General features: G+C 34.8%; 1 protein-coding gene and 1 long non-coding RNA gene across 5 annotated transcripts in view; both read left to right on the forward strand.

Moving 5' to 3' along the window:
- Nucleotides 1–17,513, forward strand: part of lrp1bb (low density lipoprotein receptor-related protein 1Bb) — a 631,192-nt gene that overhangs the window by 100,461 nt on the left and 513,218 nt on the right. The window lies entirely within an intron of this gene.
- Nucleotides 607–9,200, forward strand: LOC147842415 (uncharacterized). The gene is made up of 3 exons (XR_015499726.1): nucleotides 607–4,228; nucleotides 5,264–5,376; nucleotides 5,449–9,200. It is a non-coding gene; the product is annotated as an uncharacterized LOC147842415 (long non-coding RNA).

The raw sequence follows: 17,513 nt of genomic DNA on the forward strand, positions 1-17,513 counted from the left end.
CAATAGTTCCCTTGGGTTGATTTAAATGTATTGCATTTCTAAATGTTATGGCTGTACAGTGATGGTGAGAGAATCCCATCATTTTCGATTATTTCCCTTAATAATGATTAATGTCATTTATTTTATCGTTTGCAATATTTCAAAACTTCAACTCTGAAAACTGGACTAAAGCCTTTTTAATTTACTAAAACTTGTTCTATGTTAAGCTGCTTTGAGACAACCTACACTACCTGACAAAAGCCTTGTTACCTATCCAAGTTTTAGTAACAACAACTAATAACTTGACCTTTACTGTAGTTGATCATTTAGTGTCAGAAGTGGCTAATATAAAAGGCAAAGGCCTTTAGATTACACTAATAAAATTAGATTACCAAAATAAAATATGATCATGCCTTGATTTTTTATTTATTTATTATTTCATCAATTTACTTATATTGTGTGTTTTTGGACTGTGAGAGAAAACTGGGGAAAACCCAAGGAGAATATGCAAACTCTGCACAGACATGTTGACCGTTTCAGTGAGGAATTTCAACCAGTGTGGTTCTTTCTGTGAGACAACAGTGCTAATCAGTGGGCCGCCATGTCAACCAATCTAGAAAAAGGAAGGAGGAATAGGGGTGGAAGGGTGGATTCTTCAAGATGAATGTCGCCCATACTTGAAAACCAACATCAGCAACATTTTAGCTGAGTGCACAGCCTTTGTCATCTCATCCAATCTCTATTGGTGTCAGTGTAAGTATGGCAAAAAAAAAAAAACTGTAGTATTTAATATAAATTACTATAGTATATTTTCATGTGGGTGCTTAACAAATGAAAATAGATTTGGTAGCATTTGTGGCCTGTTCAGCACCCTGTGCTCTTAATTGACTTTGTTAAACATGTTACTACACCTAGTGTTTTATACCTTGCACATTTTGTCAACATTTGTTTAGAAAATTTACATTTTCACATCCTGATTCCAATGGCTAATTAATAAAATAGCTATAAATTAAATATTCTTAAGAATAAAATATTATGCGTTTCTTTCAAGAGTGTCCTTCCATTAGGATGCCTTTATGTTCATTTTTGCATTATATAATAAGTGGCATAAATTGATTTGAAAAGGACAATAATATCTTTTATCACAATAAATCGTGGTGTAATATATCATACAGAAAAAAATTGATATCGTGACTGGCCTAATCATGTGTTATCTAGTGCGGGACCAGCCATGGTCAATTATAAGCATGTGATCGTCTCTAAATTAGTTTATGAATAAAACTTGAACTTCACAACGATGAAATGAATTGATCTCTGTGTCTTTGAATCTTTTAATGATTTCCATCTTTGAATGAATCTTTGTGTTTGCAGCTATGTACATGCTGTACTTTTTTTGTAGGCAAACCATTCAAAACAAGCTGAGAACTCTGCCTTGGTTACCTCGAAGTATTGCTGTTTTCTATAAAGCAAAACAAAGAGAAGCTTAGACCTTGTTAACAGCTTGAAAAAAAAACTGTTAATCAAACTTATACTAAATTATTCAGAGAAAGTGAGAAATGTTTCCATTATAATTAATGAAGCTGTCACTGCAAGTTTACACAGTTTCGTGTGATTGTTTGATGATTGCTGTTCAGCGCTAGATCAGATGCTCCCCACAAAGCTTTAGTTTGCACAGCACAATATTTCCTTGCACATTTGGTGAACATAACTCGAATAGCTGCCGTATCAGTTGCTATCTGTTTTTAAAGGTAATAAAAAATATAGTTCTGTTGTAGTGTTTATATTTTTTATAACATATACAGTTTTTTTTACTTGTACACTTACAATACTGAACAATATGTGCTCCTGTAAAACAAAAAAACAAAAAAAAAATAGACAAAAATCATTGTGTTCGAGCACACTAGGTGAATAAAGTTCATTCTGATTCTGAAATATATTGCTGTAGCACCACTTTGTGTAAGGATGACAAAAGGTAGAAAAAAGTTTGTCAGGATGGTGTGCTTTAGTGGTTAACAGCACTTGTTACTTTTGAAAGTCATGCATTACAATATTAAGTTACTCCCCAAAAAAGTAAGAGACCAGCAGTTTTAGCAGAGCTATTTAGTCATATTAATACTCATTAAGTAGGTTTACAAGGACACCAATAATCTCATTTTAATGCCATACTCTGATTAAGAGTCTACCATGTAAACAGTGATTTTTGATTAATTTAATTCGATTAAGGTCATAATCAAACTGAACAGAAATCAGATAAAGACATCTAGAGTATGCTGATTTAAGTTGCATTATTGAAGTGCTGTACAGACATGTAAACACCTTAATCAAACTATTAACGTCATGTAGGATTTTCGTTGCATTTGGCAACAGGATAGTCTATGCACACACAGTTGTTTGACACTACTCTGCACCTACCGTGTCAGTAAAGGACAAAAGACACCTGGATTGTGAAATGCGGAAATGTTTTTTTTATCCATATGGCGTGCGGTATCTCCATTAAAACGGCACTCTTCTAGCAGTTCATTCTTGCATCCAATATCTTGTTTGCCACTAGGGGCATGCATGAAATGTTTCTGAATGAAAGTGAAAGTGCCAAACTAGATAAAGTTGACATTAAAAATGAAACCTACGACATTACATGAAACTCCAGAGGAAGTGTGGATAGCATGATGACGTGATGACGTTAATCTAATTATGTGCTAAAATATGTAAAATGAAATCATGAAAGCAACATTCGAAAAGCAACTCATGTAAACACCTTAATCATACTATTGTCTTATTTAAATTAAGGCAAATAATTTGATTACTGATGTCCATGTAAACATAGCCATTGTGCATATTTTGAAATCAAAAGATTATGTCTTTTTAATAGTTTAGATGCATTCCTCCACAATGCATTCTACTTTAAATCCTTCATCTTCTCCAACCCCCAACCCCAAAGATTTGCCTTTACTGTTAGAGCCATGAGAAAGTTTGAATACAGTCGAGTATGTCACCGTCAATGCCAAGAACTGATGAAATGTGTACTGGAATGCAATGTAAATCACTTTGGATAAAGGCTTCTGCCAAATGCATAAATGTAAAATGGTGGTTCAACATCTTGCAAATTAAAAGTAATTCCAAATGAACACTGTTATCGCCTAATTTCCACTGAGCAGTATGGTTCAGTGCAGTACGGTTTGGTAGAGCATTGGATTTCCATTGCCAGAAGCACGATTACTCTGTAGTCAGGGTGAAGGACAGAACGATTCAATCTACATCATTGTCAGTCAAAGAAGAAAGATGTATAGGAATTTCATGCATCTTTTGCAAGCTCTAGTTCATTATTTCAAATGTACACACGACAAGCAAGTGGCAACCCTCATGTTTTCCACACATTTAGATGCAAAATGAGAGTGGCCTTGTAAACAATAGATGACTGCTGTGCTAGGTGCGCTTAGTTAGGAAAGAGAGCCAAACAATGCTAAGGTACGGTTAGCTATTTTGGTTGCTTTGAAGTGGAAACAGACTGCTTCTTTTTGACTGTCAGGTGACATTTCTGCATTCATTTTTGTGTGCCACCATAACCTGAAACAGTATCAAGGCAGAACCTGAGGGTCTGAGGGTATTTTGAGTCTTCCCCTTCCCTTGCCTCACAGTACTTTGGTTCATATGCCTGCTCTACTTTTTTAACATCGTCCACTGAGAGAGAGCAAAGTCAAAAGTTGTGGATATCAAGTCAGTAAGGCTGAGGTCAAAGCTATTTTATTCACTTGATGAAGTGAATGTGGATATTTTCAGTGAATCTGCTATGTTAGGAATAATTATGTTTGACAGATAGTAATGTCTACAACAGACATGACAGCTGTGGCAGTGTGACATGGTAAACTTGACAGCGTAAAACTTATCAAATAGTTTCCTTTCACGTTTGAGTTTACTCTTCATAATAGTTTATAGTGTTTTTAAATGAAAAATTTTTATCTGTCAGGAAAGTTGACAGAAAATAAATCAGTTAAGTGTTATAGTAGGCTTATTTTGCACTAATACGAATTCTAATAATAAAAATGTAATACTTGTACTAATAATAGCATAACTAAACTGTCAACTGTCTGTCAAAATAATGCACGATGGGAAAATCAAACCCAATCTCTGTATACTATTTGTGTTTCCTTGGAAAAAAAAAGAAGAAAAAAAAGAAGTGTTGTTTATTTACCTCATTCAATACAAATCTGTGGTTGTTTTCTTAACTCCTAAAAATAATGCACCATATATAGTAGGGATGTAACGGTATTGTAAATACCGTCATACCGCAATAGCAATTTTTTTTTTATATTACCGTAGTCGCATGACTCTAAAACTATAGGTCTTCTGAGAATTTGCTCAGGGGAATGAAGCGAACGGGAGGTAGCGGAAACTACAATTCCCATCAGCCCAGGCGTGGCCATCATCCTTTGCGGTCTGTTGTCGCTACAGATCCAGTAATGCGGAAATGGAGTGTGCTGCTAGTAGCGGGGATGAAAAAGAGCTGTAAATGATCGATCCTAAAGCGGTTTTTAAATCAGATGTTCGGAAGCATTTCGGTTTCTCTCTAAAAAGATACGAGAAAGGAGAAAAGGTGGCAGACAAAAAAAAAAATAAATAAATAAATAAAAATACGATATGCAGGCACTGCCAGACTGTGGTGAAATACAAGTTGGGGAATACGACTAATAACAGTCATGGGGACTGCAGAAACACAGCACACTGTTCAGATTGATGCAGACATTGACTTGTACCGCAAAGAGACCTCTATCTCACTCATGGCTTGTCCTCTCAAGTGGGGGAAAGACAATGCACAACGTTAGCCACTGCTGTCAACCTGGGCCAAGTCATATCTCTGTCCCAGAAACCTCAGTCCCAAATGAGAGGGTTCTTTTTTTCAGTTGCAGGGGACATTGTAAATGCCCAGAGATCCCAGCTTTTACCAGATTATATTTATATGATAATTTTCCTTGAAACCCATCTCTATCTAAGTAAGTGAGTGAATTGTTAAATGTTGAATGTGATGAGTTTTCAACAATACTAAATTGAAACTTTATTTTTTTACATGGTTTAATAATTTTTTGTTATTAAAATTGAAGTTCCTGTTTCAAAGCTTACAGATAGATGGCTAATTTGTATGTCATTGACACTTTTGGCACTTTTTTGGAGTATTTTCATTAGTTTTGTTTTTCCTGTAAATGATTCAATAAATACCGTAACGTGCCATTCATACCGAGGTATTACCGTACCGTGAAATTCTGATAACCGTTACATCCCTAATATATAGTGATTTGCAGTCAGCTGTTAACAAATGGTTACATTGACTCTGTATTGGAGTTGTTACTTGTAGTAATTTTCCTTCTAAAATCGCAAAAAATTGTAAATATTGATTGTCTGAGAGTATTGATACCCTATCATGATGTAAAATCTTTCAGTACTCATATTTTTCAGCACAATAAGATGTAATTGTAGGATCTGTTATAATTTTGGTTACCTGTGCTGCTTTTTTATAGCATTCATAGTCAAGGAACATCTTAAAACCACAAATAAATAAGACACGCATGGCAGTGAAACAAGCTATGTTTTATCATCTAGTAACTTACTAGTATGGAGAAAATCCTTAAGAAATCATACGTTGTGCATTTTAAAACCAGTGCTTTCAAAATTTGAAATCAGATCATGTGCCATACTCCTTAGGTGCATCGACATGAAGTACTAGATGCTCCTGTGGTTTAGAAATGTCTTATGACATGAGATAAATGGTTTATAATTAGCTAAATGTAGCATTGATAGACAGTCATCTGATTTATGCTTGCTTTACAACTCTCCATAACCCAAAAGTTCACACTCTTTTTTTTCTGGTGGAGGTCATTTTCTTGATGAAATGGGAGATTTTCAAAGCAATCTTGTTTTGAATATGTGCATAAATCTGCTCAATGATATATCAGGTTCACCTGATGTGATTGGAGACCTGGAACAAGGCCAGTTTATACTGAATACCAAGTGTGCTTTTATTATGCATGGACTGTAGGGTAAAGTACAATGTGTGCTTGTAGAAGAGTGGACCTTAAAGAAGCGGCGAGGAGACTGACCGCTGTCCCTGATTTTGATTAAGAGGAAAGGCTGTGATACAGGTAATCCACCTCTGACCACCAACACACTGGAGGAAAGCAATTTAGAAATGTATAGATGGCATTAAAATCACCTGCCAATCACGCCACCTTTAATTAAACGAGGAATCTGAGTTATAATAAGACACTGCCCTTCGGGAAATGCAGCAGCTCAGATTTCATTTTACAGACCGTTTTATTGGGCGACGACACTTCAGCCACCCTCCTTTTTTGCTACTTGATCACAGAGACTGATCATTTCTCGCAGTGAGAAAATTGAATTTTCACCTTTTTATATTAGCCCAGCTTTATCTAGTATGATTACAAAAAAGAGAAGCTTCCTTTATATGCCACTCTGGATTAATATGATTTGCCTGCTTTCTGTAGCGCACATAACTTTTCAAGATCCTTTGCAGTTGTCACCTAATTGAAATTTCCCCTCAACTCTGATCTGCTGATGTATTCCATTTGCGTCAAATTCTGCAATAATCATTTGAGCAGAGAGGCATGAACCGAACTGAAGTTTATATGATTTTAAATCAAAGATTTTATTTCTGTGCCTCTTGTACATATTCTACGAGAGATCTCAATAAGAATATTATGAGGCCCTTTTATAGATTTTTACGTGCTTTTCAATTGCGCTGCATTGATTTCAAAGTTTTGTCATTGCATGCACTGTGACAGGATTGAAAGTGTAATAAAACCTCACAATTGGGGAATTTGCAAGTCTTATGGGTTCTAGACAAGCCTCTTGTTATAAATGGATCTGCCCAGTTAATGATTTAATGCCTTAATATCCTTCTAAATAATACACAGGCTTCGTTTTTTTTTTTTTTTTTTTTTTCTCTTAATTTTCTGAAGTCAACAGAAATGGCACTGTTTAGCAAGCACCGGCCTAATGATTTTGTTTACTTCCAAGCTGCAATTAGTCCAAACTAGAATTCATAATTGTTTTTTGAGGCTGTTCATCCGTCTTTGTCCATTCTGCAAAAGAACAAGATGTTACTGACTTCATAAAAGCACTGGGTTTGAGACAGGAGAATTGAAATTGTGCATTTGTATGCTTCGACACTGCAAGCGAGACGATGCATAATATGTGGGCTTTGTTAATGTGATTCTGTGAGGCAGGGCATATTGTGCTTAACTTATCCGTCAGAGGGATGTGCAGAACTGCACATCTTCAAAATCAGCTGGCCGGTGGGTTGCATGAACTAATGTTTATTTGTTAATTGTTAATTGTTAAACGGTTAATTGTTCTTAATAACGCCTGTTTCTTTGGTGGCCTTTAAAGAAGATGCACAAATAAAATAAAAGGGTTTTGAGATGTGTTTTTTAAAATTGCACTTTCATTGTTATAATAGCAACCGTTGCCTGATGTATTTTTGACAGGCACCTAAAAAGATAGATACTTGAAAAATAGAATTATGTTTACTCACATTCATATTGTTCCATATTTCTACCGTTTCTTTTAATGGACAAATAAGAGATTTTAAAAAACAAATATGGGCCAACATAATGCTGGACTCCACTGTCTTTCAGTGTATGAAAAAAACAAAACAAAAAAAAAAAACAGTTTATGGTAAAATTTGGGCACCCCTCTCTGGCTGCATAATTATGTGCTCTTTTTTATAAGAGAAGATCACAGTGCAATGTAATTCAGTTTTTAGAGAAAGCTAGATAATGTCATGGTTTTCAGACAGATATACACAGATATCTAGCCGTTTTGAGATGTGTAAAATTAAATTGAAACTGAAAAAAATACTGTTCAAAAGTTCTGTCTTTTTCTACAGCTTTAACAAATTCACATTTTTTAACTGATTGACTATAATAGCATTTGATTTTAACAGATGTAGATTGATTCTAAGGAGTCTGACAATGTTAAAAAAAACCTGACAAATAAAATAAAATAAAAAAAGGTTACAAATAGTTAGATAAGCTTCATTGTGAATTTTTTACTGTAATATAAATACATCTACAAAATGTAATGAAATCTGCACTGAAAAAAGTGTTGCATGCAGAACTGTTGCAAACAATTTATTTGAGTTAAATTTTAACAAATTAAGTTGAATAATTTTCAACTTAATTTGTTTGTGTAAATTCAACACAAATAAATTGTTTACAACCCCTCAATGTTAAAAAATTGAGTAAATCCAAGCAACCATCTTTGAATATTTTTTTTCAGTTTGTAATACAATCTTGTGTAGGATTGTCACGATATTCAATATATTGACTTATTGCGCAATATATGAAAAAGAGGGCAGTTAATTTTGGAGGCACGATATATTGTCTATATTATATAAAGAAATTTAGGATGATGAGGATGACTATGATTGGGCTATATAATATAAAAAAAAGTTTTTTTTGTTGATGGGTTTTGCTTTCTTTTGAAGGCGGGACTTATGTAGAATCTTAACGCACGCTGCGCACACAGACAGAGTCCATGCAAAAGAGAGAGTATAGTGGAGATGAAAAAGACAAAACGTGAACCTACTGACTCATGTTTAGGAACTACAGTCAGTTAGAATAAACAAGTTGCGATGGACTCTCCATGAGAATATAGTCCACTAACGTGAACGAGCTAATATGACGAATTTGTTTCAGAACAGTGGCAACGTAGAAAGACAACGCAACTAACTTTAAATCACACCTAAAACATAACCACCCTACCTATTATTTCAACATGGGAACAAGGACCGGAGTTGGGACTGCAGAGGGGTCTTCTAATGGATATATTTACCTGCCAGTGCAAATATAAATGTGACAGCGCAAAATGGCACACACTCACAGACAGGTACCATTATATAGCTAAAGAGATGTAGCTGTTAAACATGCTCGAAAAACCAGCATTTTAAAATATGCTGCAAATATTGGAATCTGCCTGATTATTAAGAAAATGGCGCCGAAGATGCATTAAAAGTCTACTTTTGACTTACACTTTTTGTTTATATCAACTATTTATTATTACTTATTTAAGATATTTTTTTTTTCATGTTTCAATTTCAAACCTAAACATTCTTACAAATAAAATGTTCTTTGAAATCGTGTACATGAATAACTACACTATTATGTTGTAAAAAAATGTACAATTAATTTGGGTGGAATTTATCGCCCAGCAAAAAATAGATATCGTGACAACACCTAATCTTGTGTAAAATTAAATAATAATAAGTCTTTTGAAATGCTCTATATTTTACATCTATTTTATATTTTACAAACAAACAAAAAATACATATTTTAATGCAATTTTTTTTATTCATTTTGAAGTAAAATTTCACAGATTTTTATTTATTTACATATGTATTGATTTATTAATTTATTCGCCCTCATGTCATGCAGTCCAAAAGCAGACCTAAGCTGCTGGTTTCATTGGTTTACGTTTGGGAAATTACTTACTGGCGAGCTTTTGCTAGAGGTGAAGGATCTCCCAGAAGACAGTAGTGCTGAAGCTTACTGGCACATTTCAATCAGAGGGAAACAGCAGGGGAGACACGTCTTCCACGGGTGGCATCTTTAGTTCTGCGCAATATGGCCAAAAGCGATAGAAACCAGACTGAAAACAACAACAAGAAGCATTACCATTCTGACTAGATTTAGTCTGGGCGCAGGTTCAGACATTTCATGTTACTGATGTCATTTTTTGTATTTTTTTTTTTATTCAAATATGCTGTTAGTGTCTCAAATGGAAATGATGAGTGTGTGATCTTTTCCACAAACAGCATCGAGGCATATTTTACCGCATTCATACGTGTCCAAGACATGTTTGTTTTGCTTTGATTCCGTCTGGAACAGGCCTCCTGTGGTCGACGTGTCGTGTATTTCTTTGTTAAAGGATTGCAGTGAAATGACATTCAGTTCTTTGAGTGTAAAGGCCTCAGACCTGAGTGTTCATCGCCTGAGGGCAGCGCTTCAAGCAGACCCATAAAACCCAGGTGTAGATGGGCTTTGTACCATTTTGCTTTTAGAGAACGCCACTGGAAAACCCTTCACCTCTTATAATGATGTTCTCGTGCTGACATTTGATTTATGATCTTTGCTTTTTGTGAGCGCCCCTCGGTAAAAGGTTTTGCTTATAGTACTGCTAAAACCATAAAAACCAGAAAAAACTTAAATCAAAGTCTAACCAGACCTCAGACATACATTGTCACTGTCAGGCACATGCAGTCAATAGAGAGCTAGTGATTTCACTGTGTGGGTTGGGTTAGGGGCAGGGTAGGTGTAGACGTTAAAAGCCAATAGTGACTTGAGAGTGCACGTGCATACGGTCTGCAGCCAGTTTTGATGGCTTCAGCCACAATTTTGTTAACCACGCCTCTCTTACTGTTAGTTTGCTAAGATGCAATGATGTGTAAAAATAAACCTCACCCTCTGCTCTATATTCCATTTCAGTTGAAAGAACATGAACATACTGAAATAGTAGTCTCAGCAACTTCTGGTTCACACAGACTTTAATGTGCTGTTATAATGCCATGTATTTCTTTATAAGCCAACATTTAGAAGTCAGGTGTTTTTTTTTTTTTTTTAATTAATTATAGTATATTTTTGATTATTATTACAGGTATTGGCAGAAAGTGCTTTTTTTTTTACATGCAATAGTTACATATCAAATAATGAGTGCTTCAAATAAATGTTCTTTGAAAGCATCTTGTATATATAATATATTAAAATATAAAACAGTATGTTTAATATTTTATATGAGCTATTTTATATAAAACGTCATTCGCTGAATTGCTTTTTAGCACATTATAAATACATAAATAAATGTATATATCAACTTAATTTTTTTTAGATACCTGTTAAATTTATATAGTTATTTATACTATAAAATATGCATACAGTATTTTTATCTTGTTTTTTAATTTGAGTAATTTTTAGCTATATGATTAATTAATTAATTTATTTATAATATCTATATAGTTGCTTATTCATTTTTGTTTAGTTACTGGCGGTTTATTCCGCTGTGGCGACCCCGGATTGATAAAGGGACTAAGCTGACAAGAAAATGAATGAATGAATGTTTAGTTACTTTGTCAGTGAAAATTCATTTTATTTCAATGTAAAAAACATGATTTAATTTTAGTTTTGATAATTATCCTGGTTTATCCAACTCTTTACCACACAAGTTACTGTTAGGTCAACATAAAATTAGTGTGAATACAGTGACTTGTATACTACACTCTCAAAAATAAAGGTACGAGAGCAGTCACTGGTGTGATACCTTTTCAAAAAGTACGCATTTGTACTGAAAGGGTCCATATTGGTACCTCAAAAGTATATATAAATCCCCACCAATTTTAAGATTAACATATTTGTACTTTTTTAGGTACTAATATGTATCCTTGAGGCATTAATATGGACCTTGTAGGTGCAAATGTGTATCTTTTAAGAAGGTATCACCCCAGTGACAGCCCGTGTACCTTTATTTCTGAGAGTGTAGTGGTCTTCAACCTTTTTATCACCGCGGATCACATAATGGTGCACTCTCATCATTCTGAAGATGTTTTCTACTGGGTGCGCTTTGAATACGCAAACATTTGCATGCGGAAAAGATAATATGTGAACAGCCGCCATCATTTGCGATCTCCTGCAGCTGATCTTCTTGCACAGACATGCTTGAATCACCTGATTTGCTGACAAATGGCTTGCAGATCCATTCCTTGGCAGTTCTTAAGTCCTTGGGTAGAAGACCACTGTTGTACACTACATTCTAGTTCTCATAAAGCCACGGAACAGCTTTAAATTTGAACAAAATGAATCACATTTTAGTGCTCTGTGAAAGTCACACAGTAATTTATATCGAATACTTCCCTGGTTTTTTTGTTGTTTTGCACAAAAATACAAAAAACTGTACCAAGACTGTATTTTGTTCTTCCCCGAAAGCATACTGATTTAGCAAAACATGAGGGTGAGTAAATAATGATATTTCATTTGAGGCTGAATTATTCTTTTAACATTGTTACAAGACAGCATATTGCCATCTCTCTGTTCCCTCTCACTAATTCAATCAAATCCCACTTTGGCGTCAGGGTGTGTTTTTGGGGATGCTGGCCACTGTGGCAGGAGCTTTGGCTGCGGATGCTCTTCTGTGATCAGATTTCCAGATACTTGGGTAATGTAGTCCAAACTCCTCTAATGAGAGAGCAGTTCTGGGCTCAAGCATACATGCCAATGCAGCGAGCCAATTCACGGGGTGTGAAACAGGATGTTTGCAATCGCACAATGCCAATTTACTGCTTTAGCGTGACAGTTATCAATGGCACTACAGCAGCTGTCAAAGGCACTTTCCGGATATGAAAATCACCATGGAATTGTTCAGTCGATATGTGCTCATGTCAGATTGTTGCAGGTCAGGTATGTCAAATAGGTATTGTGTTGTGCAGTGGCGAGTTGTTGATTATTGGCATGTGGACACTGTTTAATATATGCTTCTCTCCTGAGCATGCTAATTCACATGGTTTGATCAGTGAGGTTGATCTTTTTCTAGTTTTAATTGGCCTACAGGCATCATCTGTGCTTGAGCTGTTAGAACTGGCAGTTGACAGTAAACTGGCAACTGACAGTAAAATGCTCTTGGAGATTTTTGGTGATTAAATTTATCACTTTTAACACACTGACACTACAGATATATATTAATTTGATTTGCTTACAAAAACCTGTATAACTGGCATGTACTGGACCCAAACCAGATATTGGAGCCATTTAACACTAGAACTACTGAGGCAGTTACTTTGAAAGTTTTAAGTTTGTTGAAGTAAAACACATACAGTATATCTATAATACACTGACTTTTCCAAAATATGTGTATATTTCCATTTGACTTTGAACATGCGTGCCTCTGTTGCCTAGCAACTTCCTGCTAACAAAAACAACTTTCTTATAGCAATACATAACTTTACCTCAGATATCTCTTTCAAAACAGCATATTCAGTGTCACAAAAAAGCTTTCACCCCTACTTCTGAAAGTGTTAAATATGTTAAATGCCTACGCTTGATTGTAATCAGAGGTGCAGGGATGTCAAATGTTTGATGTTTGTTTATTTAAAGACACACAAGTTATATAATTGTAATTTATCTTTATCTGCTTCACCTGCTTACTGTATGCAGACTGTAAAAGTAAAAGCAGTTATGTTTATAGTGAAAAAACTCTGATTGCTATTAATTATTGTCAAAAATGTGGTAGAAACTGTAAAGTATTACTTAATTTGTGTAAGGAATAAAGTACACAAAACAATATTTGAACAATAATAATTGATTAAATAATAATTATGGAAAATCTGACAGAAACGGCTGAATGGAGCTGATGGAGCATACACTAACCTACGTAATATATAACGCTTGTAATAACCACAGACTTGATGAGTTGAAGTGCATGTGTGATAGGGATAATGGATAACATGTACTGTACTTTCAGCAATACAACATCGATTTTATCTGTCATAACTTTTGAGCAAAAGCACAGAAGTAATAGAATTTGGTTAAAAACAAAACAAAATAACAGACAATACAATGAGCAAGCTTGTTCTGTCAAAATATAAGATTTACACAGAAGTGATGTATTATGTATTCCATGGCTTTAACCAATATAATAATAGACTTGCAGAAAGTCAGGACAGGGGTTATAGTTTACCAAAAATTGTCTATATTTCAGCATAAGAAAATAAGAAATATTTATAATTTCACCACTGAACAGTGTTTACTTTTTTTTTCAACAGATATCCTATATTTGAAGTGCAAAAACTTTTAAAGATGAATCTTAGTAGCTTGCTTGTCTAGAGTGCCTGTGATAATGTACAATACACTTTCAGATAGAGTGTAACTTGAAAGGCTGTGTGTTTAAACGTCCAACAAATGTAGTATACTCCAGGCTTTAGGGCCCCCTTGAGACAAAGTGCAAGTGTTTTGACTGGTTTCTAAAATGAGTTTCTTAGCATTGCTGTTTGTGTAAATAATCATTGTGGTATTACTATTGACAAAGCCATTAGCCATTACAGTATATTAATGTGGTAAACTCAATGGTATATGTAATTACAGTCTTTTAGTGGTAGACTTGTGAAAAGCTTTTGCAAAAGCTTTTATGCTGCCCTATATGGCGGTTAAAAATATATCACTCTTTCTTTCTCTCTGTATTTCTTTATATATATATATCAATTTATATCTCTCTCTCTATATATATATATTTATAACATTAAAGCATACCTTTAAATGCAATTATTGGTCTATTTTGTCACAGCAATGTGACACTTTATTGTAATGTGTCACAGCCACATTCAAGTATGAGATTAAATTCACAAAATTAGCGTCTTATTTATATAAAAAAACACTTGCTTCTAAAATTGATTGACACTGCAGTATTAATAATTTCTAGTGGCTCACATGTGCAAATGTAACCACAGATGACAAAGATGTTGTGTTTACTTTACACTTGAAAAGCTGCTTCACAGTGGGTGCTCTTGCAGTGTTGCCATGTCAACTTAATATAAGAATATTGGAGTGTTTTGTTTTTAGCTTGGTTGATGATGTGAAAAGGTGAATGAAGTTATTAAACTCAGCATGATTTTATAAAGTTCATTCATTCATTTTCCTTTGGCTTCGTCCATGATTTATCAGTGCTCGCCACTGCGGAATAAACTACCAACTCATCTAGCATATGTTTTTACATGCCCTTCCAGCCACAACCCAGTACTAGGAAACACCCATACACTCTCTCATTCACACACACACAATCATACACTATGTCCAATTTAGTTGATCCAGTTCACTTATAGTGCATGTCTTTAGACTGTTGGGAAAGCTGGAGCACTTGGAGGAAATCCACGCGAACATGGGAGACTCAAACCAGGACTTGAACCAATCACCTTCTTGCTGTGAGGTGACAGTGTTAACCACTCAGTCATCTAGCCACCTGATTTTATAAAGTTTAAAATGAATATTTTGGCTCATGAGGAGTTCTTGTTTTATCTTTTAAGATCTGGCAACCCAAACGAGTCAAGAGTCATACCTCTTCCCCTGTGATTTCTTGCTTTGTGCATACTAAATAGAGAGACATGCTTTCAAATGCTTCTTTGTCTACACTACAACTATTTTTTTTCTTTCAGATTTGTTTACACTCAATATAATTTTTAAAATATGATCGTCACTACCTGAATTGTCAGAGATAAGTCAGTATATGGTTATCAACCCTGTAAATTACTTAGCTGTGTTTACTGTATGTGTGTGCGTGTGCAAAATGGGAATTGATAATCACATTTTGCTACAGTATGTAGATGGACATTAGGAATAATTCATTCATGCATATATTTCTTATTTTTTTGTGAACTTTTGACATTGAAACTGCTAATTAAAATTCAGTGAATCTATCAACACCCAACTGTGATTATGAATGTGCAACACAGGCTCAATCTGAAAATGCGGCTCTATATACATTTCTGAAGATTGCGTAGCCAGAAGTATGGCTGCATTTTGTCCTTAAAACAAATGCTATGAGGCAGTATGATGCTGTTCATTTTCGAGCTTACCAGCTGACCGCCATATAAACGGCTTTCTCATTGTTACCAGATTGTCCAGTTAGCTTGACATGTACGTTTGCAGACTTGAGATGCAGAGATGAGTTGACCACGATGACGGAGTTCGAGTGCGGGGAAGAACAGTTCCAGAAAGCAGGTAAAACAAAAACAGAAGCCAAAAAAGTAAAATAAACAAATAATTAACAGGGGTAAAAATGTGGTAAAATCTGAAAACGTGGTAAAAATCACACGAGGGCTTTTGTTTTTCTGGACTGCTTTTGAAAATTGTTGGTTGGGTTTAAAAAAGTGGGTGGGTGGGTACATCTGTGCTATTGAAAACATTATTGGTTGGGTTTAGGGAAGGAGGAGGATGGGTCAGGCGATCTGTCAGTCAGTCAGCCATTCAGCTTCCTCTGGTGGAGAAATTCTTAAAAAGCATACACAGCGGCCTCTGGTAGATTCACGAAAACAAAAACTGCAAAAAACGTATCTCCTGGGACGTATCTCTGCTCTCAGGATTAGTATATAGCGGTACGTTTTCAGAATGAGCCTGAGTTGTGAATGTGAGTATGGCTATACCAAAATAGTGCATTATTGCTCTTATTTATTTTTTATATGAATGGTCTTTGTCTTGGTGATTTTAATAATTTCATCATCATGCTCAAACCCCACCCATTTCTTACAAACAACTGCATGCATTGGTGTGCAGTGCATCCGTCGAATCAGCATTCAATAGACAGAATCAATTTTTTTACTATTGTGTATTCATTTTGATGTTCGTCTTATCCGTTGCTATTTTTATTTCATTATAGCTTTAGTGACATGAAAAAATGTGTGTTTAAATCCTGTCGATCTCATTGTCCAGGAAAATAATTCCAAAGCACAACAGCCTTTCAGTCTTTAAAAGAAAGTAACATAATCATTGACATATTTGTTTTGAAATTATAAAAAAAAAAACACTGGCTCTCTTTCAGTTTGTCCTTTTTTCTTATTTGTATAAACTCCTAAAACTTTCTTTTCATTTTGGTTGTGTAATATCCCAGATTTCCAATGTAATCTCTCTGACTTTTGTATCTCACTCTGTATATATTTATCATTTAGAGAGCAAGCAAAGCGAGCAGCAAAACAGTAGTTGAGGGTTGGCGCGGTTTTAAAGGAAGTGATATATGACACAAATTCAATTTAAGCTTTTATGCTGAGCGCGGGATTAAATATCTATACACATTAAGCAGCAGCGTTGTATGGGAGGAATCACAGGTGATTTTTCCAGTCTTTCCTCATTTATTTATGGTGCTGTTTTGCTGCATAAGCAGTACGCATCTCTGGGATCATCAGTCAGTTGGGTCTGGCTCATTGGAATTGTGGGAATCAGCAGACCTCTGTGTTACTGATGTGAAAGTCCACCTTCTCCACCACTCAACATTAACACAAGAGCACACACCTAACAAGCACGCATCAATCACTGCTGTCATCTGTGCTAAAACCATGCTGCCCTTTACTAGCGATGTATACTAAACAGCTGTATTAAACGTGTATTAAAGTCAGCATTCAGTCAGCCTTTTATGGTCACATTTCTTGTTATATTTACAATATGATGCATTTACAAACTTAAAAATATATAGGTTAGGTTTTATCATGTTCTTTTAAATGGAAATTGTATAGCTCTATTCAGTATTTTCTTACAGGAATAACAAATAATGCATTCATATTTAAAACTTTTTACTTCAATTGCATGAATATTTAATGAAATAATAATAATAATAATAATACTTATTATTATAATAGTTATTATTATTATTATTATTATTATTATTATTATTATTAGTAGTAGTAGTAGTAGTAGTAGTAATAATAATAATAACAAATAGTTACCTGCTCGCGTGCTGGTGATCACATAACTCCAATTCTCTTTCACCTGCACTGGCTC

Source organism: Danio rerio, chromosome 9, assembly GCF_052040795.2.
Source record: "Danio rerio strain M-AB ecotype USA chromosome 9, GRCz13ab, whole genome shotgun sequence".
Classification (NCBI taxonomy): domain Eukaryota; kingdom Metazoa; phylum Chordata; class Actinopteri; order Cypriniformes; family Danionidae; genus Danio; species Danio rerio.